Source organism: Falco punctatus, assembly GCF_963210335.1.
Source record: "Falco punctatus genome assembly, chromosome: 14".
Classification (NCBI taxonomy): Eukaryota; Metazoa; Chordata; class Aves; order Falconiformes; family Falconidae; genus Falco; species Falco punctatus.
In genome coordinates, this window is record NC_137594.1 from 7,906,535 (window position 1) to 7,925,534 (window position 19,000).

A 19,000-nucleotide genomic window follows, 5' to 3' on the forward strand; every position below is an offset into this window, starting at 1 on the left:
TCCTTATAACAAGCCCTGTCAATTACTGTTGCCAGGAGCTGCTGCTTCAAATGTTTCAGTAGAGATCATATAGCTAAAACGTTTCATCAAAGGCGGCATTCTCATAGGTATTAAAGCATTTGACATTGAAAAATATATATATTTCACAGATCATCTCAGTTTCTAAGCCTATAAAATAATCCTTAAATCAATTATAAGGACCCTATCATTTATAATTAATGCAAAATTGAAGGCTGAACTAATTATAAGGAAGATACGTTCCTTTGGTAGCACTGTGGATTGGGATGACCAGTAGGAAAACCTCCTGGGTATTGAAGCATTTGTCATCGAGTGCCATGATTTGTCTGCAAGCACTGTTCATCTCCTGCAGCTGGGGGTAGAAACAGAACTCTCTGTTCTGGCAGTTGTCAAGATTCATGATCGCTCTGTCTGATGGCCATAGGATCTTAGAAAAACGATCCTGCTTTCTTGATGAAAAGGGTAAATGAGCCAGGAAGCCTGACTGATGGAGAAGGGAGGGAGCTAGGAAACTACAGGGTTAGATTCAGGCACTCTCCAAGCAGAAGGTAGATGGATCTTGACTGTATTGGCCAGGTTAAGAGTTGGGAATATCAGATACTGGTGCAAAGAAGAAAATGTCGATGACAGATCATTGAAAGTGGTTGCACTTGGTTTTACACTGGAGTAATCACGTTCAGGTTGAATAATTAACTTATGGCTGCTTGACAAAACCCCAATGTGTATATCTACCCGTACTACCCACATGCCATTGACAGGTCTCTTCATACAGGCTTTCATTAGATAGACCACAGTCTGAATCCCCTGAACTTAAACAACCATATAATTTGCATTTTTGTCAAGTTCAGTTTACAGTAAATGTTGAAATCTCCTCATTCTCTTGAATCTTTACCTAGTGCATTTTACCATGCTGTAAGGGAGTCAGCCAATTATTTTGCTTCTGTTCTCAGCTAGAAAGATACTGTGTAGACCCAACCTGGGTGCCAGTCAGAAAGTTGTGTAAAAGAGATTAAGCAGGTGTTGCTCACTTGTGATAGACCTTCAAATTTACTTCTCTGTAGATCCTTATTGCCACATGGCTTACAGCATTATTCCTATTGAAAGGATTTTTTTTCTGAAATCCTACAATGGAAAGCGATATGTACAGATGCAGTGAATGTAGTTAAATGCTGGGCAATGTAGCAGGACTTTTTTGGTGCTATGTTTGGCAGAACTAATGACTGTAGTACAAAGGCAGACCCTCAAGTTAGTCTGCTCCCAACTAAACTAATCTTTCTTATCTCATGCTCCAGCAGTTTTGGGTTGATTGTGAGAGATGCATTTAGAAGCTTGTCAGATAATCATATGGAATGGTAAAAGAATTCCTGACATACTTTTCCTTCCCATGGGATGGCAACATCTGCAGTAGAAAGTGTTTTTAAGTGGGTTTCAGTTGTGCTTTCTAGAAACTCTTCTTTTAAGGCTTCCTGCAAAGAAAAAGAAATAAAATAAATGTCCAAAATGCAAGATTATTTTTATTTCTGTCCTCTCTCAAAATAGTAGGATATTTGTAAAGAAGAAGTGTAAATTACCTGAGATGAACACCAATTTTAAGTCAAAGTCCTGCCAGGTGATGTCCTGCCAAGTACTGAAGTGATGAAAAGTGGACATAGCAGAACAGAAGTGTGGTCTGTGAAAAGAATCTAATTTGAGACATTCTCTATAGATATAGACTATGCTGAACTAAAACACTCAACTACTTACTTATAATCAGAGTTGAATTTATTTCTTTCTTTCATTCTGCTCTGACAAGTCCTGTAATGCCTTACTATTGAATACTTCCTTATGAATACTTTACTGTTACATTAAATCAGTTGAATATCCTGTCCAAGGGATTATCTTGCAGGCATGTAGCTAAAATGGTGAAATTACTATAAGAAATGACTGATTTTCCAAGACTGAACAGTTACATAGTGTCATAGGACAGGAGACATATGGCTGATGACATTAGTGTGAGGAAATACACTTTCAGTGCAATGTTTAAGGAGAAAAAGACAGTGGAGCAGCCCACTTATTTCTGGGCAGTTCACCAACTCACTTGCCAATAAGAATGAGTTCAGGTCCACCCTTTTCTGATCCATTAAACGTAATAGATATAGGACTGTAAATAGACCCAAATAACACAAAGGAGTAGAAATAGTATTTTGAAGATACTTGCTAGCTGCTGAGAAAATAAGAGAGCACACTAATAATTTAAGCCCTAGATTCTCATTGATAGAATGAGCTCTCTCTATTTATAGGACGTACCACTGCTGCAAGTCATATAATTTCTGTGTCATGTGTCCCTTGAAACTCAAGATCTTTCTGTTCTAAAGCTTCACATCTATGTCTGAGCCTTACAGTATTTGAACTAAACTGCAGAATTAGTGTTTGCCTTGAAAAAAGCTTTTATGTGGATGAAGAATCTCCAATCAGTGTTGAAAGAATAACAGAGTGTAACAGATTGTATTTCTACCTTCCATAGCAGGCAAGAGAATGAAGTTCAAAAGTCAGGGGACAGAGAGAGCTCTATGTATCATCTTTAAAAAAGAATCTATTATCTTGTGTTTGGCTTATGGTGGCTTTAACAGCTGGGCTTGGCAGAAGCATCAGCATGCGGACTACATACTTTACAGTACCAGTGCTTTGTTACATCTTTTTGCTGGGGAGGTGCTAGTATAACAGTATTATTTTAACCATAGCAGCTACATGTGGAAGGTTGGCTGATGCCAGGATACTGTGAAGTGTAAAAATGGGTCAAAGTACTTCTCTCCCATCATATATATTCCCAGGGTGGAGGTGAGGAGGAAAGCGCAAACACTTGTGCTCAGTGATATAGAGCTAGTGTGGCCTCAAGAAGACCATGAGAGGCAGAGGAGTCTGACCACATGCTGTGCTGCTGTCCTAACCAACAGTCAAGTCAGCTGGGGTAGGGAATACACAAAGCATCTTTCTTAAGCTGTTTGAGGTCTCTTTCACTGTAATATACCCCAATAAGCTGTCCTAGACCTTGTGCTACTGTCCAACAGAATAGACTCACTCTATATTAGCTGTTCAAACTAAATAGCCAGAGCAAGCAGTTTAGAATAGAAAAAAAGACTGCTAAAGGAAACATCAAAATAATACAGTCCTCATGCAAAATACACTGACTTTGTGGGCCAAGTGTAAGATTCTGTAACAATAAATAGAACAACAACAGAATTGTAAATAACTGAGTTAAAGGACAAAGCCGACTACAAATAAAATCACAACAATAAAAGGGAAACTACTATAATTCTTCCTTCTGTCTTTTTTCCCTCCTTCTCTGCCACATGGAAGGAAAATTAATGTTTGCACACCCTCCACGTTGCTCCAGCACTGCACTTCCATACACAAAGCAGCTGAAATGCAGATCGTATATATTTTGCTTCTGCTGGCAGCTCCTCACATCCCATCAAAGGCTAATAAGGTATTCTGGATGCTTCATCTCATTTGTTATCTTCCTGATGGCATCATCATTCCAGTCAGAAAGGCACTGAATTCAGCCACCTCTGAGATCACCCATCACTTACAACCATGCTAGCAGGGAAAGCACATCCAGAATTACGGTCCCCCTGCAAGTTCTTCCTCCTGTTGCTGTCACCAGAGACGTACATACTGTTAGAGACTGTGCATACCGTATTTTTATTGAAAGAGTTAAACAAAAATTGACAAGGCAGCTATTTTTCTTTTTCAGTCCTTGCTGTAAGGGTGGCCTTGGCATGCTGGGGAGTGCTCACCCAGTTATTTTATATGCTGTGCACACAGTCTGTGTTAAGTAGGCTTCACTTGACAGCATGAAAACACTTGGATTTACACATCGCAAATGCTCCACTATAGTATATGGGTCTCTTCCTCTGATAGCTTCGCAGAACAGTGCCCTAGATGAGCACAAAATGACCACTCACAGATTAAAGCTGCCCACTGGAGGTTTGCCATGCCAAGATTCAGGCTGTTCTTTTTTAGCACTGACATCCAGCCTAACTGCACAGCAGGCTTTAAAATAGTGTAGAAGTTGGTACCAGTCCTCCTAAGATGCCATACCCATGAGATTACTTATTAAAAGATTTATATCTTGTTAATGATCTCAGAACCACCCACGGGTGTTTTGCTTGAGAATCTGTACTTGTAAATTGATGATTAGGAAGCAACACGAGGGATTTGTCTCAGTGAAGCACTATTTTCTCTTTAGTTAATAAAGGAATTTCAGGGGAAGACACTCTTACCTCTCTCTCCTCAAGGTGAGAGTAAACCTTCATCCCAACATCAGTAAACTAAGCACTGTTTGGTCTGTCCGTATTATTTTTGCAACTCTAGGTAGTCCAGATAGTTTGTTACCGGGATTTTTTGCTTTTTTCTCAAAGGTGGCCGTGAGTTTCACAAACTTGGATAAAGTAGAGCTCAAGGTGTCTGAGCAAAAGAAAAAGATTTGTGAGGGTGGGACTCTATAGCAGACCAGCTAGGTGTCATGCTGCTCTTATAGGGTACACTCACTATGGGAATGGCGACAGTTAATTATGTCTCAAGGCTGATTAAAGAATAGGATAAGATCTCTGCTCTGTGGTTCTTGCTGTAAGATAACAACAGGATCATTAGGCACCCTTCACATCCTAAAACAGCAAGTCAGAGTATGGCAAGTAGGCAAAATCAAGTTAAAGAGCTCAATGATACAAGAAAAGTCCTACCGTCAATGTAGATTTAGGAAAGATCAGCCTCTGCTGAACAAAGGGGACTCCTGTACATTTTGCATGTAGACATTTATGAGAAATTAATTTCCTTGGGTGCTGCAGTGGATTTTATTAGTGACGGTTTAGCTGGACCCCACCACATGTATGTGACACAGCATGCTTTAAGGCCATGTTTTTCCAAACTGTCTGGGTTAGGAACCTGGCAGGATCACACAGGGACTCCCTTTGAAGTCCTTGGCAAGGCAGTAAATGTGTGCCAAGTTCCCCTCCCAGATAGAAATCTAATGAGAACTGTACCTACGTTCAGGTGTTTAGTTTATACAGACTAAAATAAGCTTTTAGCCCTGAGAAGAAGTTGCTAAATAACTGACAGCTCAAAGAGATCTCTGAGGAGGCATGTCATGGCTACAGGGGCAGAGGATTCAAGTATTAAGAAAAATCATGTCTGGTGAACTACATTTGGCAGACACTTCTGTGTAGTTAGTAAAAGTAAATGTTTTGAACCAAGGTTTTATAGGTGGTAATTCTGTGTTCCTCATTTTCTGGGGATCCAACTTGAGACATCTAAGCTAATGTTTCTGGTTTGCAGATGTGGCAACATCTCTCTTGCATTAACATCTGTTCTGAGTGGAAATGTGCTACACTTTGTAATTGCTTTAAAAAGTCAAGCCCTATGTTTCTTAAACCAGGCAACCAGAACAAGATAGCACATTTGGCAATTATGGAAGAGTCATGAGTCTGATGAGGTACAGCAGGGAATGCAGGAGGTTATGCAGTGAAGGAGGGGAACAAAATAAAATACTCAATAGCAGTAGAGAGCATTGCCTGTTCCTATACAAAGCATATGGCTGTATAATGAGAGTGTCCCCCATACATAATACATACACTCATGCAAGCCAGATTAAAACTGCATAGGCAGTTGCAGAGGAAACCTTAATTCTGGTACCTCCTGGCTGTTGAATCCTTACTTCACAAACTTAATGTGCTGTTGTATGTAGGTTTGGGGAGACTTGGCTTCATAAACTTTGCAGTGCAGAACTCCCCAAAGGTAGGACTTATTACATAAGGCACTGTGCAAACCTAGAGAAAGGGGTGCTCCCAGGCCAAAGAGTTTATAATTTAAATATAACAAAGTACTTGATGGGTGTGTGTAAAAAGCATGTGAGAGGTGCTAAAAGAAAAATTTGTTTCAGATATATATTACAGTGATCTGTCCTATCCCATATCAAACCTAAAATGCAGCAGCTAATAGTGGTAGAAGATGTTCATGCATTGTTCAGCTCCAGTTTTGTACTGACACTGAACAGGTTAAAGATCCTTTAATCATCACAAGACAGCATCCCTTTCTACAGTCATGTTTTCTTTAATAAAAACTATTTATATCATATTTAAAAAAACAAATCACCTCCTACTAGTTCACTGGAAGCAGGCAGTAATGTACCATAGGGTGCCTGCTACAGGAGGGCTCTGAGCCTGGAGCCACCCAAAAATTCAATAGAACTGTTCTACTAATAGCTTTGAAACCAAAGATTCTTGAGACCTTCTTAAGTTTCCCCATGAAATCCTGTCGTGCTTTTCCTGACCAACCAAAACAACAAAGTACAAGTCCATACAAGTCAAAGAGCTGCAGGAAAACCATGTGCAAGTTGAAAAACAGAAATTCCAATGTTGGTGGGCTTCAGAGCTGGACTATTGCAACTAACAAAAAAATCTAAACAAAATCTATCAAAGCAACCCCCTAACATTCATATAGGACATGTAAACATAGAGCCATGTCTGCAGCAATTGGACTGAGTTTCTTCTGTGGGGCTGTTACTGCTTTAGCCAGACCACATGTACAACAAAGTAAAAGATATCTTTGTCTTTCCTTGGCTATACTTCTTTCAGAATTAAGTGCAACTTGAAGGTCAGCTTCAAGGAGGTGATAGACAGAACTACATGCAGGCTGCTTTCTCATGTGTACTCACCTTTGTTAGCAATGGAAGTAAAAATTAATAAAGATTTTTATTAATCTTTTTCCCATAATCCTCCCTCCAGCTTTATGTCTTTTCAGCCAAAGGTCAGTCTTTTAAAGCATGATTTAAATCCATAATCCTCACCCCAGCTTTACGTCTCTTCAGCAAAAGGTCAGTCTTTTAAAGCATGATTTAAAATGTTCACCCTAAAAAGAGAAAAGCAAAGCCACACAGATCCTGGATGTTAAAAATATACTCATCTATAAACTGTGCATTCCTGTTGGGTCAAATACATAATCCCTTGCTGAGGTCTGGCTATCTTGTACTGTTTTGTGAGATATTTTTGCATGGAAAGAGCTGATATAAATGATACCTCAGAGAAGCAAATGAAGGAACTAAGATCCTGATCATGTTCTTCTACAAGACAGCTAAGGAGATGGAGCCTTAATGAAGATCCTTAAAGTGAGAGCCAAACTTAAAAAGTATGACTTGGGAGGAGGCAAGTTGAATATCTCCAGATTCTCATGGATCTGCTACATGAGATCCATATGCTTTGCTGCTGCTTCCCTGGTAGCATAGAATAACTGAGACCTCATGCAATATTCTCCTGCTACTCTCAAAACTCCACTTTTATGCAGTCCCACAGTCTGGTGCCATTCTGAAGAAAAGTCCTATTAGGCCATAATAGCAGCTCATGGTGACACATGAAAGCTTAGGGCAGCAGCATACTTGCCACAAGGCACAGTTTAGACAATTTGTACACTGTGAACATTAAATAATAACAAAACAGATTGCATGTAAAATGCAGGAATTGCACTTCTCACAGAATGGAGCATTGCTTGAGGCTTGGTAATACCAAACCCCTCAATGTGGATGTGGTGGCTAATGATTTAATACTCAGCAGTTCACCTCTGAAACAGCTTGAAAATGGAGGCATGTTCAGGAAGGGTGTTGTGCTGCTTTCTTTCACCATCTTACTCTGTAGGAGCCCTCCCTTATCGTGAAAGTCATGAGTGATCTGTAAGATAAAAGAGGTGGCAAATGTGTGTGGCAAAGTAATACACTGCTACTGAAGCTTCTGCAAACATTGGAGATGTGGGAGGCAAACCTCCCCCTGCACCTCTGCCTGGCATAGGTAGGAGATCAGTAAAGACAAAGTTGTTGCCTGCAGGCAAACTGTGTTGCAATGACCCAGCCTGTATGCTTTGTACTAAGATTCATTAGGTTTGCTGACATTGTGTAATACTCTTCGTGTGGCAGTAAACCACTTCAATTTTCCAGCTTTGTATCCACCGAGGCTTTGAAAAATCCTGTGAATTTATCTCTAGTTGATTGCAAGGACATTTTAATGGAGGAAGAGACATCATTATAGATTTATTTACCTCAAAGAACAGGGAACCAGGGCACCCACTGGCAAACTACAAAGCCAGAAACAAGGGAAAAATTCTGTAGGGGACCAGGAAAATACTGTTCTGCCTAGAGATAATACTTTTGATTTAAAGCTTTTATTGTCTAGGTTTTCCAACTGAGGCTTCTGCTGTGTGAGAATGGGCTACATATTATGTATGTTTAGTTTTTTGCAGTTGTTTTCTCAGGGATATTTGGCATCCTAAAAGAATATGCAAAGCACAGATGGTGCCCAAAGCAAGGAAATGTGGAATGTAGCTTGGAGTGTGTCACAAATGAAGCATCTGAAAGCCTCCTTGTCTGCTCCTGCAGACCAGGGGAGCACTGCAGGGTAGCAAGACTCTTTGCTCTTATTTTGTTATATCGAACGGTTTGCTGAAATGCTGTTCATTTACCTTTTGTTTCTCTCCATTGCCCACCCAAAAAATCTAAACATTTTAAAGCCCAGTTTGAATAATGGGAGGTGTTGTACATTCTTGTCTCGTTTGATGGGACAGTGTCTGTGCCATGGAGGGTTGATGAGGTAATTCTTTATTGACCATGAGTAATTCCAGGAGCATATTGTATAAAATTCCAGTGAACTGCATTGTGTCAAACTATGCCTTATTTAATATCTGATTTAATTAACTTTTTTATTCCCTATGCTGAAGTATGGTAACGTGGAAAGACACCTCCCAAATTGTAGCCAATGCATTTCATGGGTTATGCTTGCTCTCCAGTGGCTTAAGCTTTTTACATAATTATTTTGGGTTTGGATTTAAGAGTTTTTACATACATTTAGAGCTCACTTTTGAGCAGCAAATGCAATTTTTTTAAAAAACAGTGGTTTCTTGTATTGTTGAAGAAAATTGAAAGTCATTGTATCTTTGGGATTTAGCTATTTTTTACTTTTGCTTTCATTTGTCAAAAAAAAAAGGTGTATTGTTTAAATGAAGACATCATAAATCTAGTGTGTGTGTGTGTGTGTGTGTGAGCTAGTTCTTGTCTGCAATACCATCCTGAGGCATCTGCCATTTCTTCTGTGCTAACTGTGTTTACACCATGACTGCAACAAAACAAACAAGCACAGGTGATTGCAACATAAATGCCTTATCTTGTAAAAAATATCGAGATTGTGTAGAAAGGAAACATTTTGGATCAAGATGGAAACATAGGCTCTTTAGTTATTTTGAAGAAACTAGATTCTGAAAAATACATTATTTTCTCCAAAAGTTTTTTCAACATTTTAAATAAAATCAAAACTTTCTAAGGTGAGGCATATCCAAATGGAACTTTCAGACACTTTCAAACTCAATTGTTTCTATTTCATTAAATAATTTGTTGGAAAGGATGAAATAGTCATGCAGGTATCATCACAAACCCGCTTTCAGAACCCTTCATCCTAAAACCATATAGCCTATAACATTATGCAAGATGCCAGCTTTTTTTTTTTTTTTCGTCAGCTGCAGTGGCAGTGGATCAAGGCTAAAAAAGGTCAAATAAGGCATGTGATGTAATCCAAGCATAAATATTTAAAGAAAATTATATATTCAACTTTAGGAAAGTTGAGGCTGTGTAACACTGCTTGTATATGATTTAACACCTATGTGGTAGTAATGCAATGAAAGAGGAACCAAGGGATTTAAATGCAGTCAGAACATGAGGTTGCTGATGTAGTAATGACATTCGATCGTATCTTAAAGATGTACAACTTCTGCAATACAAGTAATCAAATTTGTTAGATAATTTAATTCAGATGTTTTGTGGTTACTGGAAAACAAACAAAGACCACAAACTGAAAGAGAGGCCTAAATATCCTCTAATGATTTATTGGGAAAACTTTCAGCCTACATAAATGATCCCATAAAATTGACTTAATAACTGAGATATGGAACACAGTAAACCCAGAAATTTTTGTCTTACTGTTCAGTGTAAGCATATCCTGCAGGAACATTCTGAAAACTCAAGCAGATGTTTTTTGAAGAAGTTCTTTCATGAAACATGCTGCTCTTTTCTTTTGAGAGGAAATGTTGTTTTGGTTGTGCTGTAATGGAAGATACTTTACTGACTTCAGTGGATGGCAGAAAGAATACTATAACCATAGTGATCAAAGCAGACATTTTTAGTTCAAAAGCAATAGTAATAATACAATTGAAGACCTTATTGAGATGAAAATTTATTCCTTGGTAAAGCTCCATAGCTGTAACCGCAGGAACAGTAAAATGTTTGTTCTTTTTTTGGGGCAATGCAATGCAATGCACTGATCCAAAATCAGTCAGCATGCCGTGGCACCCAGCTGCAAGGTAAGTCAGAAAAACACTAGAGTGTGTATTCTGAGTGCTCATCCCATTGCTAACGCAGAGTGGGTTCTCTGATAGATACTTCAGTAGGCCTGTCTTGGTACCACAGGTGGAAAGAGGGAGACTTGATTCTTTGGATATTATCAGGGTACCATGTTACAGTAGGGGATTATGTACAAGCCTAATTTAACAAGTGTGTAAGTGAACGAAAGAGACCCCCTACTGATTTCAGTGGTCTCTGGTACTTTACTGAAGGATTACTTACCTTTAAAACTGAGTTACAGTGCAGAAGAAATAGCCTCAGTGAAGAGAATGATGGAATATTGACAACAGTTCCCTTAGTCAGGGACCTTTTCTTTCCACACTGATTAAGGACAACTGTATTTTACAGCAAGAATTTCACAAATAGACTGTGAAAGTACTTTATCTGCTCATAGGCTGCAACAATAGATCCACTCAACAACATTCCTTGCCTCCAGTGTTTTTTGAAAATCCTTTGTGGGCAGGTGGATTTAAGGCTGTGTCAGCTAGCTGGGTAGGAAGTCAATTTTCAAAAGCCTTTTTTCTTTTTTTACTCAAAAAGTGAAATTTTCAAAAAGTTGTACACAAAGCCTAAAGCTGCCAAGTAACCTGGGAAAAGCTCTTGGAGTTTAATGGGGATTTTGATTTAACAAATTATCAGCTTTTCAGATCTTTAAAGATCGTACCATGCTGAGATGAACAACTGATTATTTAAGCAATCAAATCTCAACTGATTTGTTGGCTACACTGATGTTCAACTCTCTTGAGACTCTTCCGTGACATGTCCTTTGGCAATGGACTGTATTACAGGTCCTGCAGAACGCTAATGGCAGTGTTGTGATCATGTAGTGGAATAGATGATAATATTAATCAGTAAAAGATCATTTGCTAGGCTGGAAATATGGGGAATACTTAATTTACTCATTAAAAGATGACGTTCACAGTTATTATTAAGCAGACAATGAATATGAATAATTTGGTGTCAGGTTGTCTGTAAAACAGAGGTGATATTTATCAGTAAGAAGATTCATTGTGTTGATGTACATAAGAAAGTGACAGATAAGAGCTATGTTATCAGAAATGTATTTTCCCTGTACAATAACAATAACTTAATTAGTACTTCAATCTAATTTTTTTGCGTATGCTACTGTTTATAATAGCGATCTGCACATGCTCCCGAATACACCTCTATATCCTTTTCATGCATTAGTCCTATAGGTTGACTGTCAATTCTTGCTGCAAATTCTTTTGATATTGGGACTGGGTTTTGCCTGTAAGTGTGCAAATTTCCATTTGATTTTGACTATTAAAAAAGCACAAAGATGGCTTTAAGCTCTGACCTGTTTTCTATATATTTTTCAAAGAAAACAATAGCAAAACATTTACACTCTTCTGATTGAAACACTGTAGCTATAGTTACAGAGCAGCAGCTACAGCATGTTGAAATTAGTTTTTATTACATTTGGTATTACCAGTTTCCAAAACAGGTGAAGTCCACTCTTCAGAAGTGGTGCAGAAAGCGATGAAATTCCTGTTTCTTTCTCTACATGGAAAGCACCAGTGTAACAGCTTTACAAGAGAGTCAGTGCTTTATTTTAGCCCATCAGAGAAAAGGTATCAATGGCACCAGTAATCAGCAATATGGTTGAACTAGAGAGAAGACTCCACATAGGGTGTGTGAACACACAGATTAATTTCGCTTAAGACATTGTGTATGGGGCACAAAGAGGTTCTGGTTAAAATTCCCAGTGCGTGGGTTCACATAATGTCCCTGAGTGGGAACATGTGGCTGTAGTCTTCTACAAGTTTTGCCTCCACATTCTTTTTATTGTTCCAGTGTATGATCTCCAGTTTGTTGATGGTTGATATGATTTCCTTCTCTATCACTGATTCGAATGAATAAGCTAAAACCTTTTGTCATTTAGTGAAATAACAGTGATTTATGTTCTCTTCTTTATGTATTGACATTCATTTCTGCCTCAGGGATGTTTTATATTTGGTACCTGATATATTTGGTTTTCAGCTCTAGGAAACCTGTTCAGTGATGTCTCTGAGCCACATGTCTGTGATGTAGGAGCATAATCATGGCATGAACATAATAATAGAGAATTTCACTGGAAACAACTGTTATTGTAGGTATAAAATGATGTAAGTTAATTGCCATCACACACTAAGGCTGCCCCTGACAAGCTGCTGGAAATATGGCAAGAAACAAGCATCTATCAGCCTCTGAATTCTTGTAATGAAGGTACTTCATAAAAGTATTGGTATTCACTTTTTACTTATGAGATGAATAGAAATTACTTGCTTGAGTTCAACTGGAATGCATGTTATAAATGATGTACCGAGCACCTGCATCTGTGCTCATTTCTGTAGTCACATATATTTTAGTGGAGGTATTCATAAATGAGGCCTTTTCTAGAAGAAAAAAATTCCACAGAGACTTTTTTTTTTAAAGTACATGCAGAAATTCAAGTGAAGAGGTTTTCAAAGACGTTCCCAGTTCCTCTATGTAATAAGGTTGATAAATGGTAAATTTGTATTTAATCTTTTGAAAACAACTTATGAGAAAAAGTTCAGAAAGCTCAAAAGCCCCTAAGATTCTTTCCTCTAGAAACAATTCAGACTGTTTGGGGGAGTTGTTTGTTTAATCATCAGCATCAGACATCTCTTTTATGTGTTTGGCAAATTGTTACCATTTTTTTTTTGCATTTCGATTTGATTAATTAGACCACAATGAAGACATTGGAATAAAATGGACTGGTTACTTCTTCCTTTGTTTGAAAAATAAACATTTGGTTAGAGATCACATTTTTCCACTTGAGTGCATGAGAATATACTTTTGTGGGCCTTGATTTTTGAAGATTTATTTGCAAAATGTCAAACACATTTCTGTTTAGCTTTCTTTATGTACAGTTATTATTTCTTTTTTATTAATCTTATTTTTTGAGCCATGTTCATATTCTTTGGCATATACTGTTTAGCAACCTTCAACTATTGAGCCCTCTGTTAATAGAACACTGAGAAACTTGTCAAATTCATGAGGAAAAAAGAAAGAGAAAACATACCTATTTTTTTCAGTGATTTTAAATCTTTCCACCTCATGACACACAACTTGCACAATCATTAAAGAATTCTGTGACATAACCATGTGAAATTATGAAAATATATGGGGTGAGAGTATTACAAAGTGATGACAGCTGATTCTTAATTTCATCATTCATTATTTTTCTTGTCTTTATGAACAGTTTGAGATAAGCTGATTTTTGTGGTTAGGGTATTCATAGTTAACATGTTGCTATATTTCTCGAGACATATGTACACTGCAAAATATTTTAACCGGTGGAAGCGCCTGTCTGAACTAAATAAAGATAATTTAGGACATGATGAACCTATGCAGAAATCCCCCTTCCCCCTCTTCTGTATCTGCATAAGGAATGAGCCATGAGTCAAACCAGGAAAAACAAGTTTGACAATGCTCCATTTGAAGGCCCACGGAATAAAATGGAGAATGATGGAGTGAAATAAGGAAAAAAAACCCACCTACAAACAAAAGTTTAGATTGGTTGCCTCTTTTGTCTGGTCTGTAAGTCAGGCTAATTTAGCATTGTATATTTAAGAGCCAGAAAGGAAGAAAAGGAAAAGCCTCACCAGTGTCCTTTGACATGACATTTGCACTCCACATTAATGTAACTTGAGTATTTGTTGGTAATCAAAGTAAGGGGTAGTTCTCCAAAGCCTCATTTCAAAATGCTGTCTGCTTGCTAGATTACATCTTGTTATTCAGTGATAACCTATGAAAAATTACTGAAATAACAGTTGAGAATAAGTCAGTTCTCCATTGTTAGCTTGTTCTTCTATTTTAAGATTTTTATGTATTTTATGCCGTGTAGCAACTGTTTCCATATTAACATTTAAATACTTAACTTTCTATCTCTGTAGTTTAATCTTATTCTTATATCCTTCAGCCTTTCATGACATTAGAGTTACCTGATAAATGCACAGTCCTCTGTTTCCATTGAAGCAGTGAATTATTATACAGTATGGACTAGATTATCCATAGATTATCTTCCATGCAACACAAATCATGAGATTCTCGAGAGCCTGGGCAAACACTCTACATCAAGCTGCAAGGTCTGGTTTAGTACTTGCTCCAAGATAATGGAACTGAATTTTCCTTGGCTGGTTTTAAGAATTATCTCTAGCTACAGGTGCCTGCAGGCAGCATATGAGCTAGAATCTTCACAAGAAACAGCATTTAGTTTGTTTTCTCTGAAGAGTGATTTCATCATCTGAAAGCAAAAATTGTCCCTGCTCTAAGAATACTCAGTCAGTAATAAAATGAAGTTCCAAATTCGAAAATTTTGCTTTTTAGGTCCAAGATTTGATGCTAATTATAAACCTGAGTGATGATAGTAAGGAGGAGGTAATGTCCCAAGTTCCTTGTGGTCATTTAAGAGTATTACCTTGCATCTAAAAAAGAAGTTTCTGTCTTGTAGTTGTAAAAGAAGGCTAAAGTCTATGAAAATCCAAAGCAAATAACCTGTGCACAACTGAATTCTGCTGCATAAACCCTCATGCAAACATGAGTATGTAATGATTTAATAACTTTTACATTTATCTCATGATTTTTAAGATGGCTGTCATACATCAGATTTTATGGAAATGCTAGAGTTAGGACTGGAATGGTGCCCCAGCCTTCTCTGCATTCTGGTAACATGGGTATCTGGTTAGTAAGAGGTGGTCTAAATATATTAATAAGTAGCTTCAGGAATACATACAAGTGAAACATACTTCATCTATACTCAAGACTACAAAATCCAAATGTGTGAAAATTAATGTTTCCTATAGCATCTCAGAATCCAATATTCTAAAATAAAGAAGGGGGGTGGGGGTGGGTGGGTGGATAAAGAAAAGGTGGGGAAGATATGTTACCATCCAGAAGTCTAAATGAAGAGGGGTGTTGTCTGAAGATTTATGAATGCTGCAATCCTGTTACTTGGGCATCATCAAACTCTGTGTTATTCACAGGAGTTGCTGTGAAAATAATTTTACAGCAAATAGCTATAACTCCACTGTACTATTCAGTTTTCTGTTTGGGGAAACTGTTATGTCTGCATTGTACATAATACCTCTGGTTTTCTTAATGGATACCTCCAGTGGACTGATCTGTTCTTGTGCTGGACAATTGTTTATAAGCTTATGGTCCATGCCCATTTCCTAATAACTTTTTCCACTCCACAGAGTCAGATGGTGCCCTTAAGAAATGTGTGATTCAGGCATTCCAATTCCCTTTTAATTATTAATTTCCACTCTTCATTTGTATTTCATTGAACTGCAGAAAACCTCCAGTCATCACAGTGCCATTTCCATCTCTTAACAGCCTGAAATATTTATTAAACTCATTAAGCTCCTGTCTTGGTAGCTAATTACAACAAACGTATGTTTATGGAAACAAACGTAGCCATGAAGATTAAATTTAAATGAGTGCTAAAAACTCCTTGCCTTTGGAGATTTTTGTTTTTCCTCTTTTTAATTTGTCATGCTGATTTGTAAAGCTTCCTCGTTATTCTGATAACATTAGCACTGTTGATAATAACAGACACTGTTTGTCTTGGAGAAGTGCCAGTATTCTAAGTACATATCTAATTTGTCCAGACAGTTTTAAAGTCTCTTGAATTTAAATTATAAGTTTAACCTGAAGAGTTACAACAGCTAATTACAGATTAAAATTTAGAATGAGATTTTTTAAAACAAAATGAACTACCAGAATTCTTTGAAGTTAAGGGCACTGAACAAATTCTACCCCTTTTGTATAATGAATGTCACCCACCCATGTATACAAGCAGAGCTCTCAGAGGGTTGAGCACGTGGACTTGACGCTGTTTAAAGGCTTCAACAGACCTTGTGTAGCTGATTTTGAGGCCACTGCTAGACCTAAATCTTTGTGTGTATATTTACTGGGGTAGAAAAACGCTGTGCCATTGCTGGAGGGTCTTCTGGAACACAGTCCAAGTTAGACCTCCTCTGAAGCATCCTCTGGAGGACTGTCTTCCTCTCCAGAACTGGATAGGCTACTGGAATGAGCTCTTTAGGCTGTCATAGGTGGCATTCTAGAGTAGTCTTCAATCTTTCATTGTCTTCCACAACAGAATCCTCAGTAATGTGCTATTTCAGCAAAGTCTTCCCAGGAAGATAGAAAAGTGTGTTTAGGCTGCCGTAGCAAAAGTGTTAGCTACTTGGATACTAACTCTTACTTGCTAAAAGCGATTGCCTTCATTTTTACTTATGAGCCTTTCTGGAAGCTGTCCCCAAAGGTACCTACACAGTGACTCCCCAAGAACCATTGGAATAATTCTGTGTACATCGGCTGTATAAAGCTTTCTGTGAGAGCACTCTCCTCTCTCCTTCAACAGAAAGGGAGTAAGCTCTTTCCCTGAAGAAATTCTGGCCGTAGGATTTACTGAGTATTACAGTTTGTTTATGGATATAGACAATATGAGACATCCAGACTGGATTAGAAAACCTTTTGGATTGCTTTATATTCCCTAGACAAAATTTGTTATTGATGCAAATTGCTCCAGTTCTGTTTGATTTGTTACACTCTGAGCTGGTCTGAAATTGTGTCTAGCAATAGGTTTCAGCAATAAATGACTTCAGTTGAGCTATACTGGTTCACAGCAGCAGAGACTTTTGGGAGAATCTGACCCCTGTTCACAGGAAGGAGCCTGTGAAGTCTCACTGATGCTTTTTAGTAAACGGACACTCTGTTTGCTGTGAAGTGGTGTGAAATTTAGAGCACTGCATAAGAGTTGTCAGTTAAGTGGATTAACAGAACACAAGTCAGGAAGATTCTCCTCTGAATGAGGAAGATAGTGTAGGTATTTTTTGTTATTTATAGACTTTCATTTCAGTTTCAGTAGAGTAAAGGATCTGGAGCATGTACAAAACTGAGCCCATTGTGACTCGGATGATGGGAGTATAATGCCACCCTTCCATTTCAGTGATACAATGCTTGCCATTACAGAATTGCCATGATTCAGAGTTATATAGTAGCATGAAATATCTAAAAACCTTAGCTTATACAACATAGCAGCAGACCTAAGAATAAAAGGCATAGAAATAGAAGTTATAGGCTGAAACGGTAGTTTTAAATAGCATCTTTCAGCTTGAGAGTCAAAAGGTGGAAGCCAGAGATTCTTAAATGACAAAACGCCTCTCAAATAATCACCCTTGCAATAGAACTATTCACTTTTTTATCATTTTTTTTTAAATACAGCTGTTTCCTTCTTGATTTATATGTTGATGACTTTGTCTTCTAGTGTTTGTATAAACTGAGTTCAGTAAATGCCCTTGGAGGAACTGCAGAAGAGTGTGTAACCTGAAGACGGGTGTGCAAGGCTTGCTGCCGATATCTGCAGGATGGAATTTCAGGTTTACTGGCAAAAGGAATTTTGTCTCGACTTGCTTCTTGGCTTCAGTGGAGTCAGGATATAAAATGTTATGGTGGTGTACAACAGAAGAATTCCTTTATACACATACTAGGTCTAGCAGATCCTTCAGATGTGCATAGCAAGTTCCACCATTTTCACACTGACTGCTTTTCAGGCTAGAGCATGCAGGGGGACTGCATGCAAAAGTCACCAGATAAGTGCTTCAGGGTTTGTGATTGCCTGAATCCTACGCTTTGAATTTAGAAAAATTGCTTAGCATTATTTTCATACTGTTTTAAAAAATACTTGTGGGCATGCATTGAGTTAGTTTGTTTAGACAGATAAGCTTGGACTTGAACATGGAGTGTCCCTCTGGTATTGTATGCTGTCATGAGACAGATTTTAGGAAAAAGTAACCCTCTTTTGTTATTTTTTTTATTCAAAGAAACAGGAGTCGGATAAGATATCGTAGCTTGATAGCCATCAGTGTACGTTGCCAAATAAAATCAGATGTCTTAAAGTGTTTCTGTAACTGCCAGTAAGTATGTGCAGAACTTGGGCCATGGTACAATGACATTAGACAGGGTTCAGAGAAGTAGGCATACAGACAGTACAGCTTTTTAAGCCATGGTTGTTCAGCCACACTAGAGTAGCAGGTTGCACTAACCATTCCAAAACCAGTAATTTCCTCTAGTATAATAAATTATTAATGGTACATTGCTGAGGGTAGAATTACTTCATCATTTGACTTTCCAGTGTTATAGTCTAAGACAGTGAATGTGTGGATGTACAGCAAGTGTACATTCTGGAGTTCCCAACATTGCAGTGACCCTGACTATGAATGAATATGAATATGAAGGACTGTCTCCCCAGCTAAGGACTGCAGAGCCTGCTTAATATACAAATAAATTGAAGTGCATTTCCAAAAGTTCTTAAAGTCCTTAAAATCTATGGTTAAGGTCAAGCTTTTTAGTGTGTATTAATCAAGCACATCTATTAGACTGGAAAAGAAATGGCTTATTGGATTTTTAATGTTCCAAGGAATATCTCTCCCTCTCAAACACTGAAACTTACTTCTGTCCCTTTTTAGACAAGGGTGGACAATGACATATTTTTCTAATCTCACTCCACTGAGCACTCAGGGCAATAAAATGGAATTCTCC

At 37.9% G+C, this 19,000-nt stretch overlaps 1 protein-coding gene across 2 annotated transcripts in view; it reads left to right on the forward strand.

The window, feature by feature from the left end:
• ADAMTS18 (ADAM metallopeptidase with thrombospondin type 1 motif 18) overlaps positions 1 to 19,000 on the forward strand; it is a 485,565-nt gene that overhangs the window by 279,049 nt on the left and 187,516 nt on the right. For both annotated transcript variants that reach the window (XM_080410687.1, XM_080410685.1), the window contains one exon: positions 1 to 19,000. This exon is cut by the window's left edge; it is cut by the window's right edge. The gene's annotated coding sequence lies outside the window, so the exon portion shown is untranslated.